Genomic DNA, 15,744 nt, shown 5'->3' with positions numbered 1-15,744 from the left:
CAAGAGCAAAACCCATGATACCTTCTATGAAGGGTACACTTGAGTTCTGGCCAGAGCAGAACATTCGTCAAAGAACATGGGTAAGTACTTGTGCAATCAATTGAATTGAATGTTTCAATTATTAATGTTTGAAGCTTTCTTGGAGTGTATTATCTGCAAGTCACAAGAAGTTTGTTTAATAGTTAATATACTCAGTAATGGCCTTCTTGGAGTGTATTATCTGCAGAACTTCCACCAAAAAAAAAAAGGAAGAAAAAATAACCATTGCTATTATTTTCAAATTTTGCTGGTTAATTTAACCCTGTCTTTATGTGATGCCATTGTATATTGGGTGCACGCCACAAGTTAACAATGAGGGCTTCTGTTGATGCGACAGGGAAGGAGATGCACTGCATATCCGGTAGTGAAGCTGAATGTGGTGCTGGGAGGAGCAATATGGCTGGAGCCTAACCCCATAAGCCTAAGTTTAGTAGTATTATTAGTTATTTACTTTAATTTGAATTTTTTGTATTATTGGTGGATTACAATTTAAACAAATATAAGTCTAAGTTTAGTTATTTATCTTGTCTTGAGTCTTTATGTTAGAGGATTATTTATTAGTTTGATAAGTTTGTAAACTCATTATCTAATATTTAGTATAAATTTTATTTTTATATTTAAAAGTTTATTTATCTTGTTATCTAATATTCTGTATAAATTTTATTTCTATATTTAAAAGTTTATCTGTATTAATTATTTATTATTTTTCAAATAAAAAATAATTAAAAAATATGGCTATTAAAATCGACGACCGTGTTGTCGCTTTTTAAATTTAAAATAGACAAAATATAGACAACGAATTTGTCGGTATCTAAATAATTAAATCGACGGCAATTGTGTCGATTTTATTGAATCAAATATCGACAGAAAAGCTGTCGATTTTATATAATAATATCGACGGTAAAATTATCGATTTTATTGATTCAAATATCGACAAAAATGGCGTCGATTTTAAATAATAATATCGACGTCCATATTGTCGATTTTAGTAAGGAGACAAAATTTCCAAACTCATATTATAGACGAAAATGCTGTCGATTTAATTAAATTATTATCGACGGCTACAAGAGCCGTCGATTTTATTAGAATTTTAAAAAATCGACAAGCTTAATAGCGACCATCTCAGACGTCTATTTTGCCGTCGATATTTAATATTATCGACGGCCAAGCCGTCGATTTGGCCGTCGATTTTAACAACGTTTCTTGTAGTGAAGAGATAATGGGTATATTTTCATGTTATGATCTTATTATTATTTATTTTTGAATAAAATGACAAGGACATATAATGAATATATTTGTCTTGCAGGTAGTGCAAGTTTGCATATCACTCTCAAAAGTAACATATATTTACTCATCTTATATCAAAAGAAGAATGTATTAATACTACTAGAGTAAAGTATTATTTTTGTCCCCAACGTTTGGGGTAAGTTTCAAAGTCGTCCCTAACGTTTCAATCATCCTATTTAAGTCCCTAACGTTTCAAAATTGGCTCAATGTTGTCCTGCCGTTAGGGATCCGTTAACAGAATTGACGGCGGGACAAAATTGAGACGATTTTGAAACGTTAGTGACTTAAATAAAACGGAAACGTTGGAGACAAAAACGATACATAGAAATAAATTTTAATTTTATCCTTCAATAATATCAATTTTTACTGTATATAATATTCAATTATTTTTAATCACATCTAAGTAAATTACACTTAATCACACTACTTTCATTCTAAATAAATTTTTTATATTATTATATTAATTTATAACTTTAAGTGTAAAATTATAAAACAATAAATTTATTTAGAATGAAAGTAATGTGATTAAGTGTAATTAACTTAGATGTGATTAAAAATAATTAAATACTATGTACAGTAAAAAATTGATATTATTGAAGGATAAAATTAAAATTTGTTTCTATGTATCATTTTTGTCCCCAACGTTTTCGTCCTATTTAAGTCCCTAACGTTTCAAAATCATCTCAATTTTGTCCCGCCGTCAATTCTGTTAACGGATCCCTAACGGCAGGACAACATTGAGTCAATTTTGAAAAGTTAGGGACTTAAATATGACGATTGAAACGTTAGGGATAAGTTTAGGACTTACCCCAAACGTTGGGAACAAAAACGACACTTTACTCATACTATTATTAGCTTAAGCAATGTGATAGAACGCTCCGAAAGAGCTATAATTCTATTTTTCACAGGAACAAAATTCATAATAAGTAATATACTATTGTCTACTAAGTTTCTAAGGAACTTGTTGAGTTCTAAAGATATTCGTCGAAACAGATATGAAATTGAAAAAATAAAAGAGAAAAATCATGAGTATTTATATATCACTAATTCATTATTCAAATAAAAATGTTATATTGAAAAGTTACCCTTATTTTCTTATGGGTTATATTATACTAAAATAAGTACAATAAAATCATATGCCATTATAAACCAGAAGTTTACTAGTCCAAATGAATTCATAATTTAGCATGATTGATTGGGTCATCTTAGAATAACCATGATGCAAAAAAATATTGAAAACTTCCATAAACATTTACTAAAAAACCAAAGGGTTCTTCAATCTAGTGAATTCTTATATGTTACATGTTCTCAAAAAAAGTTAATTGCAAGGCCATCACCAATAAAGATTGGATTTGAGTCTCCTGAATTTCTAGAAATAATTCTAGGAAATATATGTGGACCAATTCATCCACTAAATCTTTTAGATACTTTATGGTCCTAATAGATGTATCTTTGAAATGGTCACATATGTGCTTATTGTCTTCTCGCAACTTGACATTTGCGAGATTACTTGCTCAAATTATTTGATTAAAAGCACACTTTTCAGAAAATCCAATAAAAAAATTTTGTCTTAATAATGCTGGTGAATTTACTTTCTAAGATTTTGATGCTTATTATATGGCTAACGAAAAAAGTGTTGAATATCTAGTATCACATGTTCACATACACAACGGACTAGGAGAATCGTTTATTAAATGCCTCCAATTAATTGCTAGATGCTTATGACAACAAATCTCCCTATTTTTGTTTCGGGCATACGATTTTACATACTGCAACACTTATTCATTTGAGGCGAACAAATTACCACCAATTTTTATCCTACATATAGCTTTTGGCCAACAACCAAATATTTTTTATTTGAGAATATTTGGGTGTGCGATATATGTTCCAATTATTCCATCTTATCGCACTAAAATGGGACTCCAAAGAAAATTAAAAATTTGTGTGGAATATGATTCTTCCTTTATAGTGAAATATCTTGACATACAAATAGGAGATGTGTTTAAAGTTCGATTTTCAGATTGTTATTTTGATGAATCAATGTTTTCAACATTGAGGAGAGAGAATAAGCCACTTGAGAAAGAACTCAATTGGAATGCATCATTGTTGATGCATCTAGACTCATGATTAGGACATTGTGAACTAAAAGTTCAAAATGTTATACATTTGCAAAGAATAATGTAACACCCTAATATTCAAATTCTTATGTTCGAGTCATAAGTCAATGATATTATGGTGGTACGACTCTCAGGTGGATTTTTAATACATAATCATATATATATTGAAAGGAAATATTAAACGAGAAGCCTGAAAAAGAGTAAAAATAAAATCGCGAAGTCGTATCACTCACGTATCGACAACTTAAATATAAAGCGTGAAGTCGAAAGCGATATACAGTTAAAGACATAAAGGAGAGTAAGACAAGGACAGTATATAGATATATATCATAAGTAAATAGCCACTAGTCGTGACCCGCAAAGTTTAGACCGGCTAGGGTACAGTATGAAAGTAGTTGACAACAGTATCTCCTAATCTCTCCCAAAAGAAACATAAGAGCCTCTATAGGCAAGTTTAAAAGAATTCAATACATAAAACAAGCTTTTTCAAAATAAAGGTGGAGAGATTCTAAGCAAAATATAAGGTAGAGAATATAAAGATCTTCGCCATCTCTCAGATGAACCACAGCTCACCTCTGAGCACCTGGACTTGTATCTGAAAAATAAGAGATATATACGGAATGAGAACCTCCGACCCATGGGTTTCCAGTACAGTAAAAGTGCCAAATAAATACAATGCATTGTAATAAAAACTCACTAAGCATCCTAAACTTTCTTTCACCAAATATTCATCATATGTTCTCGCTAATCCATGAATAGGCAAATGTCATAAGGGAATGCTAAATCTAATTCATATTCCTCATGCTTCTCAACTTTCTAACTCTCCGACGATTCACAATCAGAATTATAAACAAAACCATCCCCAACCATTCTGTCTCAGCAATTCTATATCCTCACCTGGAGCAAGTGAAATCACTTCACTGCGTCTACCCAGGGAACTCATGATCTCATTATCAACCTGGAGCAAGTGAATCACTTCACTGCATCTACCCAGGGAACTCAAATTATCTCATTCAATAATCATCATTTTAAATTAATCATATCATTATTCCATTTCAACAAGAACACCCCTCAGTGTCAACCGACACAAGCATGAGAAACCTCTCAATTGAAGAAACACAATCAATATAGACAAGTAATACACAATTAAGGTACAAGTAAAACAGATAGAATATAGTCAGGTAACATAGCATATATGATATATCAATCCAAACAAATAGGCAAACCCAAATAATTCAAACATATACAAATGATGTATGCCTGCTCTATGGCTAATGAGTCTCATCTGTCAGTTATAAAGCTAACCCGAAAAGTCCTGGTAGCTAACCATTGGACTGTCCCTCTGTCGTGCATCCCCAACTCGAGTTAGTCACAAGCATAAACATAATCACACAACACCCACACTGGTGTTTATTCACAGGGGCGAGCTCGTCTGGAACTTTGACAGTGTCCGGCCACACTTATGACATAGGGTCAGCAGAATCTCGGATCTCAACCTGGAGCAAGTGGAGCTGACCTACTGGATCTACCCAAGAAAATCTGAAACTCAGATAATTTCACAAATCTCAAATCATACTCGACTGGGAGCAAGTAGGGGCTAACCACTATTTCACTACAAGAAAAATACCCATTCAGGTACACTTAAAAAGTGTAGCTAAAAGTGAAAAAAAAATGATGCCTTAGGCTACGGCTACGCTTTTTGGGCTACGGCTATGCTTTTTGGGGTGATTCCTATTCGGCCGTTGCCTATTCTCAAAGGCTACGCTTTTCTGCACCAAGGGCTACGCTTTTGGCGTTTGGGAAAAGGCAACGCTTTTCAAGTGATGCTATTTAGGACCAAAGGCTACGCTTTTCAGCTTTCATTCTTCCAGAATAGGCTACGCTTTTCAACGCTACTGCATCACTTGTAAAGCGTAGCCCCATTGTATACCATAGCTACTTTTTATAAGTGTAGCCTTAGGTCCCTCTTTTTTTTTGTATACTATAGCTACTGTATATAAGTGTAGCTTTAGGTCTCTTTTTTTTTCCTCTATACTATAGCTACTGTATATAAGTGTAGCCTTAGATCTCATTATATATATATAGCCTTAGATCTCATTATATATATATATATATATATATATATAATTTTCTAATAATTATTAATACAACATAATAATTAATAATATAATTACATGTATAATAATTTTGTATTTTTATTTAAATAAGTTGAATATTATAAAATAAAAATAAATACCTAATTATACTAAATAATTTATTTAAATAATAAAAATCTCAGTGCAGGACTTATGTAGCAAAAGGCATCCAAGCTTTTCAAATATGACAAAGGTTGCACTCCCTGAGGAATCAATAACTTTCACCTTAATTCTATACCTGTTTTTATAATATATACAAATGAAATAATCAACATAAATAAACCTCATACCAACACTATAACTTCAAGGAAAATAAATCAACATGCTTTGAAGACTTTTCACAATAGTATGACCCAAGCTTCAGAACAACTTCAGTGCCACATCTACATTGAGCAACAAACCAATCAGGTCCACCAATCACTCCCATAATTGTACCATACACAGCATAATCACCATCCTAAAAGAAAAGTAACAATAAAAAGGGCATTAGTATTTTAATTTGGACTTGAATGATGAACATAAAAAGAAAGTGAAAAATAATAAAAAATGACTAACCTCTTTACATTCCTTCAATTCTCCAATTGTCTTCCGAGGTGTAATCTCGAGAAAATCTTTTGCAAGTGAGTAATAGTGATCACGTTTTTTAGCACTATTTGATTTCAAAGATCATATAAAGAAAGCAAAATTTTAGATATTATGTAAAGGAATATAGCAATACTATAGCATAGCCATGAAGCTTTAAAAAAAAGGTTGAACCTCGTATTAACGTTGGAAAGGGGTTTCTGACTAATCAGAAATTTATCAAAGTTTTGTTTATGCTTAACGGTGCTATCAACCTGTTGCAATAATTCGGCACGACAAAAGGGAAATAGAAAATTTAGTTAGCAAAGACAGTAAACTTCAAGATTAAAAGAAATAGAGGAGTGGCGGCAAAGACAGCAGATGCTGGTGGTGCTGGGTGAGCAGTGAGAAGCAGTTAGAAGATGATGGCAACAAAAAAATCATGCAGTATAGAAATCATAGTAACAACCTAAATAGAAAATCATAGTTAAAAAAAATATGGAAAAAGAAAAATAACAAGAACATGAATCAACTAATAGAATCAACCAACAGAATAAAATCACAGTAATAACAAGTTAACTACAATAATTAAAAAAGAAAACTCAAGTAATAACAACATAAATTAGAGATGGATAGCACTCAAGATATAAGCAGAAAGACAGCAAATCAGAAATCTATGGGAATCTGCAGACTGTGTTTATAGAAATCGATAGCACTCAAGATATAAGCATAAACCTTCAAGCCTTGTCCCAATTGAAACTATTTGTGCTGACCTAACTTAGAATTTTAGGAACATGAAGCATAAATCAAAACACATGGAATTAGTTAACAGATAGAGTGAAGAGGAGGTACCTGTCACAAATTTGAACCTATTCCATCATAGATGCCATTCTTTGCTGATCAGCTTCTAGAAGTGATTCAAAACCAGCTAACATGCTCTTATCCATGATTCAACCAGGGATTTTGGAGAAGAAACTCAAACCCAAGGAACGAAATTGAAACCAGTTAACTAATAATAATATAGGATGAAACTAAAGACCAAAAAGAAATAGAAAGCAAATAAAACTTAACTAAAGATGAAGCAAACTTTTGTGTAGAAGATGAAGCCTACTAGTTCTTCTGGGAATTTGTGCAGCTTCCTCTGAATTCATGTTTTCTCTGATAAAATCAACAATGGAATCATCAATTTGGAATCAAAAGTGATCAGAAGCACTAATAAAAATTAAATAAGCACGAGTCACTAGAAGCACTAATAATATGCCTTATAATAAAAAATAATATGCATAATAAACTAAATTCACTAATGAAACCAGCAAGAGTGATCAGAAGCACTAATGAAACAGAAATAATAGAGTTGTTGTACAACAACAAAAAATATTCACTAACCCTTCGGCAAGCTTTAACTATATCTGACTCTGGGAATTGAGCACCACCTCGAATGTCCTATCACCATAAATAAAAGCAAATAACTCAGCCTCACTAAATGGAAGTAGAAAGAGGGAATTCGGATGCACAAAGTATACCTTGCTATAGTTCCGCTTCAGCAACATTTCCTTTGCCACCCCACACATGCCACAAAAATAGAGTAAATTTGACATGACCTGCATATGTTACCAAAATCATAAGAAAGAAGTAACATTTATTTTTACAAGACAACATAGTGTTTTAGGTATAGAAAAAGAACCTTGTTGCACAATCACTCAGTCCAAGATGGTTCTTTGCATAGAGGTGAAACAAGTATCAAACCAAGTACACGTTGTCTATACTTCATCTATTGTAAACAGTAAACACATAAAAACATTAGAAAAATTGAACGATCCATCATTGAAACTCTAATGTAATTTAAAAAGGGGAGAGGCTGCATAGCACCAACATAATAACTTACAGCAAATAAGGTAAGAATGTAAGCCCCGGCAGCTACTCCCATGCACATTACTGCACTAAGACTGCATACAAAAAGAATGTTGGGGTCAGATTGCCTTCTCAAAATGAACAACTACCAATATTCAAAGCCTAATGGAAATTGGTGTAAACTAATTTTCTTTATGTCATTAAATGGAAATCAATTACAGATTAAGCTTGAACTTACTCACCCAAAAAAGTTGAGAACCTCGGCTATTTGATCTGCTAGGTCGTCAACAGAAAGAATTGGATAATCTGGAACAATCTCAGGAGCTCCCAACTGCAACAACTCTTGAACAAAGTACAAGATGATAAGAAAGCAAGAACATAAAATATTATCAATGAAGGAATTTATAACAGTGAGGAGATATATACATCAAGTAACACTGCAAAACAATCAAACACAGCTTTAACATGATGAGCACAAAACAATCAAACACAGCTTAACATGATGGAAGCAGGAAATGAATGCTTAAATTACAAAAAGGTTGAAGAAACTGAGATCAAAGAACTTCAAAATCAAGAGGAGTAACATATTAAACCTTTTTTCTCAACCTTGTGCCTGCCATTCATGGCACTTTCCTGAAACAAAGATCACGAAAATATCAACAAGAGAATTTCAAGTCAGAGAAAATTGAGTAATCCAATGTCAATCATATAACACACGTTGAAGCACCGAAGCAAATCCTTGGCCTGTTCCGCATCATGATCCTCGGCCAGAGTAGTCCGTAAACCAACAACCCCTTAACCCAGCAGCCACAGTACCTGAAAACCTGAAAATAATTGGGAAATATCAAAACCAAAAACAAATTAAAAATAGAACATGATGCTTCTTAATTAAAAAACAAATAATCGCAGAACCTCCCCTAATCAGAACAATAATCAAAACCCCTAATCAGAAGTTCCAATCATCAAAATCCCTAATCAGAACAATAATTATTTACCTGAGTTTGAGCAGAGGTCAAAAAAGAGAAGAAGAAGAAGAAGACTAGCGGCAGAGAAGAAGAGGACGACTGGGGACAACACCGTCGTGACCGAGACAGGAAAATTAGTCATCGTTGAGGGTCAGAGAAGCGCCGTCGCACTTCGCGTTCGTTGTCACTGAGGGCCGTCAACTCATCATCACCGAGAGGCGAGAAGCAGCATAGCACCGTCGTGACTCTGAGGCTGGTGAGTGGTGACGAAAGCCATGACGGTGGCTGGTGAGAGACAAATAGAGGGTTGAGAGGGAAAGGGTGATGGCAAATGGTGAGAGGCGCGGCAGAGAGAGGGCTGAGATAGGAAATGTGGCGACACCATTCGTGAGCCGTGAGGGGGACTGAGGGTGCATGGCTGCGTCTTGTGGTGCTGAGAGAATAGGGTTGTGTGCAGACCCTAGAGTGTAGTATGTGATTTGGTGAAAAGGAAACAAAAAATTACTAAGTGTTTGTGAGTTGTGTTAAATTTTTTTGTACTAGATACATTAGGCATCACTTTTAAAATGCACCAAAAACTTAACAAATAGGCTACCCTCTAAAAGCGTCTCCTTTGATACGAAAAGTGAAACTATAGATATCAACCTACGGCTACGCTTTATAAGTGATTTCTATAATACCTAAGGCTACACTTTTTAAATGATGCCACAATTGTGTATCCTTTTCTCTTATAAAAAGGCAACACGGAGAATAGCGTAGCATATTTATAGAATAGGCTACGCTTTTCAAATGTAGCTTAAAAAAAGTGTGGCTGAATGGGTATTTTTCTTGTAGTCTACATCTACCCCAGGAGTCTGAATACCAAACCAGGAGCAAGTGGAATCACTCCACTGCATCTACCCAGGCAGGTATATCTCACCACATCCTGGAGCAAGTGGATCAATGCCACTGCATCTACCCAGGCAGGTATATCTCATCACATCCCAGAGCAAGTGGATCAATGCCACAACCCTTGTGTCCACCTGGGGAGCCTCTATACTAACCAACCTGGAGCAAGTGGGGCGCAACCAGAACCATTGCATCTACCCAGGAGGTACGTTCTCATATGCCCAGGAGGAACCAAGGAGGATATTCTAACCTCCCACCATCTCGCTGGGTGTGATTTTACAATACCAGGAAGAATAAGGAAGGGGATCCTCACCTTCCTTCATCTCTCTGGGGTTGCACTTTCGAGAAAGAGAGCCCAAGATAAAGCAATCATTCAAAGCCATATTTTCACTTCTAGCCATAAATCAAAATTTATCATAGCCATCCGGCTCATAACATAACCCATAACGAGCTAATAATCATTATTAAATACAACCCTTTGGCTCACGGCATACACCACACTTCCATCATCACCCTCAGTAACTCATACAATCATCATTACTCATCATTCATCATTGATTCTCACTTTACTTCCTCCACAAGTTACCACATGTCCTAGCTTCTTTTCATTACTAGGCATACTATAAGGCTTTAAGACTTAAAGGGTGAGAATAAAGGCTTAAAAGTCTAAAATTCGGCTTTAAAAACTCAAAATCAACTTTTACTGGAAACAGGGTCACGCGTGCGCGTCGCCCACACGTGCGCGTGGAAGTAAGAAAAACAAAGTGATGAGTGTGCGTCGCCCATGCGCACACGTGGATGGTAGAAAAGTAAGGTGAGGCGTGCGCTTCAGCCACGCATACGTGTGGGTGCGTTTTGTGCTCCTCGCACAAAACCAGCACAATTCCAACGCAAATCTCTGGATTTTCTATGGGGCATTTGCATCAGTGCAGCGACGCATATGCGTCGACCAGGTGCACACATGAGAGAGTAAAAATCGTGAGTGACGCATGTGCGTTGGCTATGCGTGCGCTTGATGCGCATAAACGTGTTATGCTACGATTTAGGAAATTGCACGATCGGCAAAATTCCTTCCGGCAAGTGCACCGGTTATCGTCGTCAAGTAAAAACTCACAATAGAGTGAGGTCGAATCCCACAAGGATTGGTTGAGTGAGCAATTCGGATTAGAAGTGTGTTCTAGTTGAGCGGAATCAAGATTTGAGATGAGAATTGCGGAATGTAAAATTGGCGGGAAAGGTAAATGACAAGAAAATTAAATGGCTGAATCTTAAATTGCATGAATTAAAGAGCAAAATGTAAATTGCTGAAATTAAAAGGGAATGGGGATGATTGCAAGAATTGAATTGCAGAATGTAAAGAGAAAGTGGAAATCAGAAATGGGGAATTCATTGGGTTTAGGAGATATTGAAATCTCCGAATCAAAACATGTAAATCTCTTCCTCAACCAATGCATTCATTGAATTTTGCTTGGCAATCTTATATGATTGGATCCCAATTCCTTGGCTCACCAATGCTCTCTAAAAACAAACAAATTCCCAATCCCTTGGTTTAAATGTTCATAAGAAGAGATGATGCTTGATCACTGATTATACCACACAATTTCATGAACCACAATTTGGTAGGATTACATGTCACAATATCCATCCAAACCCCAATCCAATCCACTGTGAGAAAGCTTCTCTAGCATGAATCCTCCATTCCTTTCCCAAGGCTCCGAAGGATTCCAAGTATGAGTAGTCTCTTTCCCAAGACAACTACTCAATGGAATTAAATCGAGAAGCTTTCTAACAAAATTCAAGAGAAAAGATTGAAGAAGAAGATAAACTATTATTGATTCATTGAATTACAATAGAGCTCCCTAACCCAATGAAAGGGGGTTTAGTGAATCATAGCTCTGAATTCAATTACAAAGAAAAAGAAACTAGCTAAAAATGAATGTAAAAGTCCCTTCTAACTTAACTTCTATCCTATTTATACACTTTCTATATTGAGCTTCAGTTGTGCTTCTTGGGCTTTGAGGCCTCTCCTTGCTTTCCTTTTGTCTTGGGTTTATGATCCATAATCTTGATGAGGTTGTTGATCCAAATCCTGTAACATTTATTGAGCCAACTTAGTGATAATCAAATAATGGCACATGACTCAATAAATGAGATTTCAAACTCATCAATCCCTCAGGCCCAATCCCATAAACCATGATATTCAATTGGGTTTCATACCAAAGTAAGTTTAAGTTAATAATTGTGCTCAAAGACTAACTTAAATCACAATATTTTTGGCCCAGAAACCTTTTTTCAAGAGTGGCGTTTAAGTTGTAGTTTAAGCTTAAACTGCAACTTAAACGCCAGACACTTCCAGTGATGCCATTTGTAGAAGCACGTTTAAGCTTCAGTTAAGGTTAAACTGAAGCTTAAACGTGGAAATGGAAGAAGGTAGCCCTGGAGAGTCATGTAGTCGAACACGTTTAAGCTTCAGTTTAAGGTTAAACTGAAGCTTAAACGTGGAGATAGGAAGGGCAGCCCTGGAGGTCGAACACGTTTAACCTCCAGTTTGAGGTCAAACTGGAGGTTAAACGTGGAAGCTTGGAATGGTGGCCCTGGAGGTGTCGAACACGTTTAACCTCCAGTTTGGGGTCAAACTGGAGGTTAAACGTGGAGATGGAGAGAGCAACCCTGGAGTGAAAAAACTATCGAACACGTTTAAGCTCCAGTTTGAGTCAAACTGGAGCTTAAACGTGGAATGGCCCCTGGTACTCTTCCTGGTTCTGGCGTTTAACCTCCAGTTTGAGGTCAAACTGGAGGTTAAACGTGGAACTCCTCCCTGGGTGGCATACTCATTCTGGCGTTTAACCTCCAGTTTGAGGTCAAACTGGAGGTTAAACGTGGAATGCTCCTTAAGTGAGGCTTTTCATTCTGGCGTTTAACCTCCAGTTTGAGGTCAAACTGGAGGTTAAACTTCAATCCCAGCATTTCTTATCCTTCATGATTTTGGCGTTTAAGCTCCAGTTTAGGCTTAAACTGGAACTTAAACTCCACATGTGATATTCAAGCTTCCTTTATTGATTTTGTTGCTTCCTTGCTTAGCCTCTTCTTCCCTGAAATCATCCAAACAATTGCATCAAAGTCTTGCAAAATTTCATGAGAAATCTTTCATTCATAGCATTTAAGTAATATAACTAAAACTCATGGAATTTGCATCGAAATCATATTGTTTGGATGGTTCATTACTTTGTTCTTCATTTAACCATTTTTGGTTACTTTAAGCTCAAGAAAATGCATAAAACAACTAAAACTAACAGAAAAATGCTAGTGAAACTAGCCTATGATGCCTTGGCATCACAACACCAAACTTAATACTTGCTTGTCCCTAAGCAAGTCCTGAGTTATTTGAGAAGACAGTATGAACAGAAAGTAATTACATTGGCTATATTAGCAAGCATTTGAAGTTCATCAGAAGGGTTCTATGCAGAAAGTTGCAGCATCACTTTTTCATACTTATCAGGTAGGATTATCACTTTTTCATTGCATCCATCAAAAATTGCTATGGCCTCCTGTTATTCTTATGTCTTTGGCACTTTTCTTTTGTTTTTTTCTTTTCTTTTTCTTAGAGCTTCTTTTGCTCCTTGTTTGCTTAGTGTCATGTGTTGCACAAGCCTTTGGCCTTTTCTTTTTCTTATCAGTGCACTACACATATCCACTTTAGGCATTTTAGTTCACATTCCTTCTTGAGACATTGGTGCCCAGCACCTCTTTGTGTGACTAAATGTTTTGTATTGAGGTTGCTCTTGATAATGGACTTTTGGTTGATAATCCCGGGTTAGTTAACCCAAGTTACCAAGTGTTGAAACACTCCTCAGAACCTAGTCATCCAAGCATATCCTTAATACATAAACACCACAGGCATTTGTCTCAGAAGTTCAAACCATTGGTGCCTAGCTTATTTTCTCAATTTTTTTGCTTTTTGGTTGCCTTTTTCCGTGGCTTTTTCTTTTCCTTTTTCTTTCTTTTTCATGGCCAAAGACATTTATTCATCAAGATCCATAGACAATTTTTACTTCTACATAAAAAATGATAATTCTACACTCTAATTTTAGTGATGTGACTAAACAATCAAGCATGCATACCACCACTTAATTCTACTTGATTTGTCACTAATTTAGCCAAGTTACTTTTGTTCAAGCTTTTCTTTTATTTTTGGAAACAGAACAAGCATGGCAGGCACTTGTTTAAGAAGGTGAAGTTATATCCAAACATCTAAGCATTCACTTTATTCAAAGCAATTAACAAACACACATACTAAAAAAAACGACTCATAAAAAAAAAAGACTCCACCTAACACTTAAATGACTTATGATGAAAACACGTTCATAAAGACAATTCACCAATTATCATTTGATTATTAAGGAACGAGACCACCTCTTATTTATTGCTTGGTTCTTCTTAATTCTTGGGATCCTGCTTCTTCTTGCTTCCTGCCTCTTTTTGACCACTTGTGCTTCCTTTGTCTTTTCTTATGAGCTTTTTCCAGAATCCAGCCTTTTTCATCGTTTCTTCCACTCCTTTTTCAAGGATCATTGCCTTGTTTATTTCTCCTTCTTTCCTCCCTTTGAAATACTCATCATAAGCTGGGAATGCTGGGTCCATCTTGTGTAGATGTTCCCCTATGTAGATAAGCTTGATTTGCGAACTGATGTTGTAGTCAGCTTGGACTGAGTATCTTGCATTCTGTAAAGTAGTGGCTTCCTTGATTGCCAAGACATTGGCATCTTGGTGTTGGCATATGTGGCTGAAGGATTCCTGTAAGTGTAGATTTTGTTCCCTTTGCAGATCAAAGAATCTTGATTCAAAGTTCCTTTGCATATCCATCATTTTTAGATGAAAGTCTTCTTGTCTTTCCTGAGACCTCATGTATTGTTGAGACATTCCTTCCATGATTTCCTGCATTCTGCTCATATCCATGGGGTCTCTGGGAATTCGTTGTCTTCTTTCAGGAGTTGCTTGCTCTTCTTGCTCTTCTTCTCTGTCTTCTCCTTCCTGTCTTGCTTGTTCTGCTTCTTGCTCGGCTTCCACTTGTTGCCCTTCTTCATTTCTTCTTCTTGTATGTCTTGGAGGAGTTGGGCCAAGAGTCATTCTGTGTGCAGTTATGGCCAGCCCAGGATATAGCCAATTAGGTCTTTCATCCTCAAGTGGTACTTGGGCATCGATGCATAGTCTAATGATGGTGCTAGGGAAATGAAGCCAGGATTCAGGGTCACTTTTCTCACTAAACTCTTGTATCTGTTCAGCAATGAGTTTATGAACTTTGATCTCTCCTCCAACCATAATGCAATGTAGCAAGATGGCTCTTTTAGGGACTATTTCTGAAGAGTTTGCAGTGGGTAGGATGGATCTCCTAACTATTGCATACCACCCTTTAGCTTCAGGTGTTAGGTCTCCTCTTCTCAAGACTCTTGGAGCCCCTCTTGTTTTTCTCACCCATTCAGCTCTGATGGCACAAAGGTCTTCAGCAATAGTTGTATAGTCAGGTTCTCCTCTCATCCTTTCTTCATAACTTGCTTGGCTGAAATGTATGTTTTTCAGGCCAAGAGTTTTCATGATTGCTTTGGGACTGAAGTCAACTTCCACCCCTCTCACATAGCTTTTGTATGTGGGGTTCTTGGTTTGATCCTCCCTTACTGCATTTGCATAAAACTCCTTCACCAAGTTGATGTTGATTCTAGTGATTGGCTTAGTTAGGAGCTCCCACTTCCTCTTTTTGATCTTTTCCCAAACACCTGGGAACTCATCCTTTTCAAGTTCAAAGGGGACCTCAGCTAGTACCGTTTTAGGTCTCATCCATTCGGCTTGAATCTCATGGAACACTGATCTGTATCTCCATGCATCGAATCCCCTGTTTTCCTCCAT

At 36.1% G+C, this 15,744-nt stretch overlaps 1 long non-coding RNA gene and 1 pseudogene across 1 annotated transcript; both read right to left on the bottom strand.

The window, feature by feature from the left end:
• Positions 1–5,683: 5,683 nt before the first annotated feature.
• Positions 5,684–7,209, bottom strand: LOC112740408 (uncharacterized). Its single transcript, XR_011871807.1, has 4 exons — positions 6,992–7,209; positions 6,335–6,414; positions 6,134–6,227; positions 5,684–6,035 (listed from the first exon to the last, which is right to left on the bottom strand). It is a non-coding gene; the product is annotated as an uncharacterized lncRNA (long non-coding RNA).
• Positions 7,210–7,249: 40 nt separating this feature from the next.
• Positions 7,250–8,351, bottom strand: LOC112742684 (protein NDL2-like; annotated as a pseudogene).
• Between the last annotated feature and the right edge of the window lie 7,393 nt (positions 8,352–15,744).

Source organism: Arachis hypogaea, chromosome 14 (assembly GCF_003086295.3).
Source record: "Arachis hypogaea cultivar Tifrunner chromosome 14, arahy.Tifrunner.gnm2.J5K5, whole genome shotgun sequence".
Taxonomy (NCBI): domain Eukaryota; kingdom Viridiplantae; phylum Streptophyta; class Magnoliopsida; order Fabales; family Fabaceae; genus Arachis; species Arachis hypogaea.
This window is presented reverse-complemented; position numbering and strand designations above follow the sequence as displayed.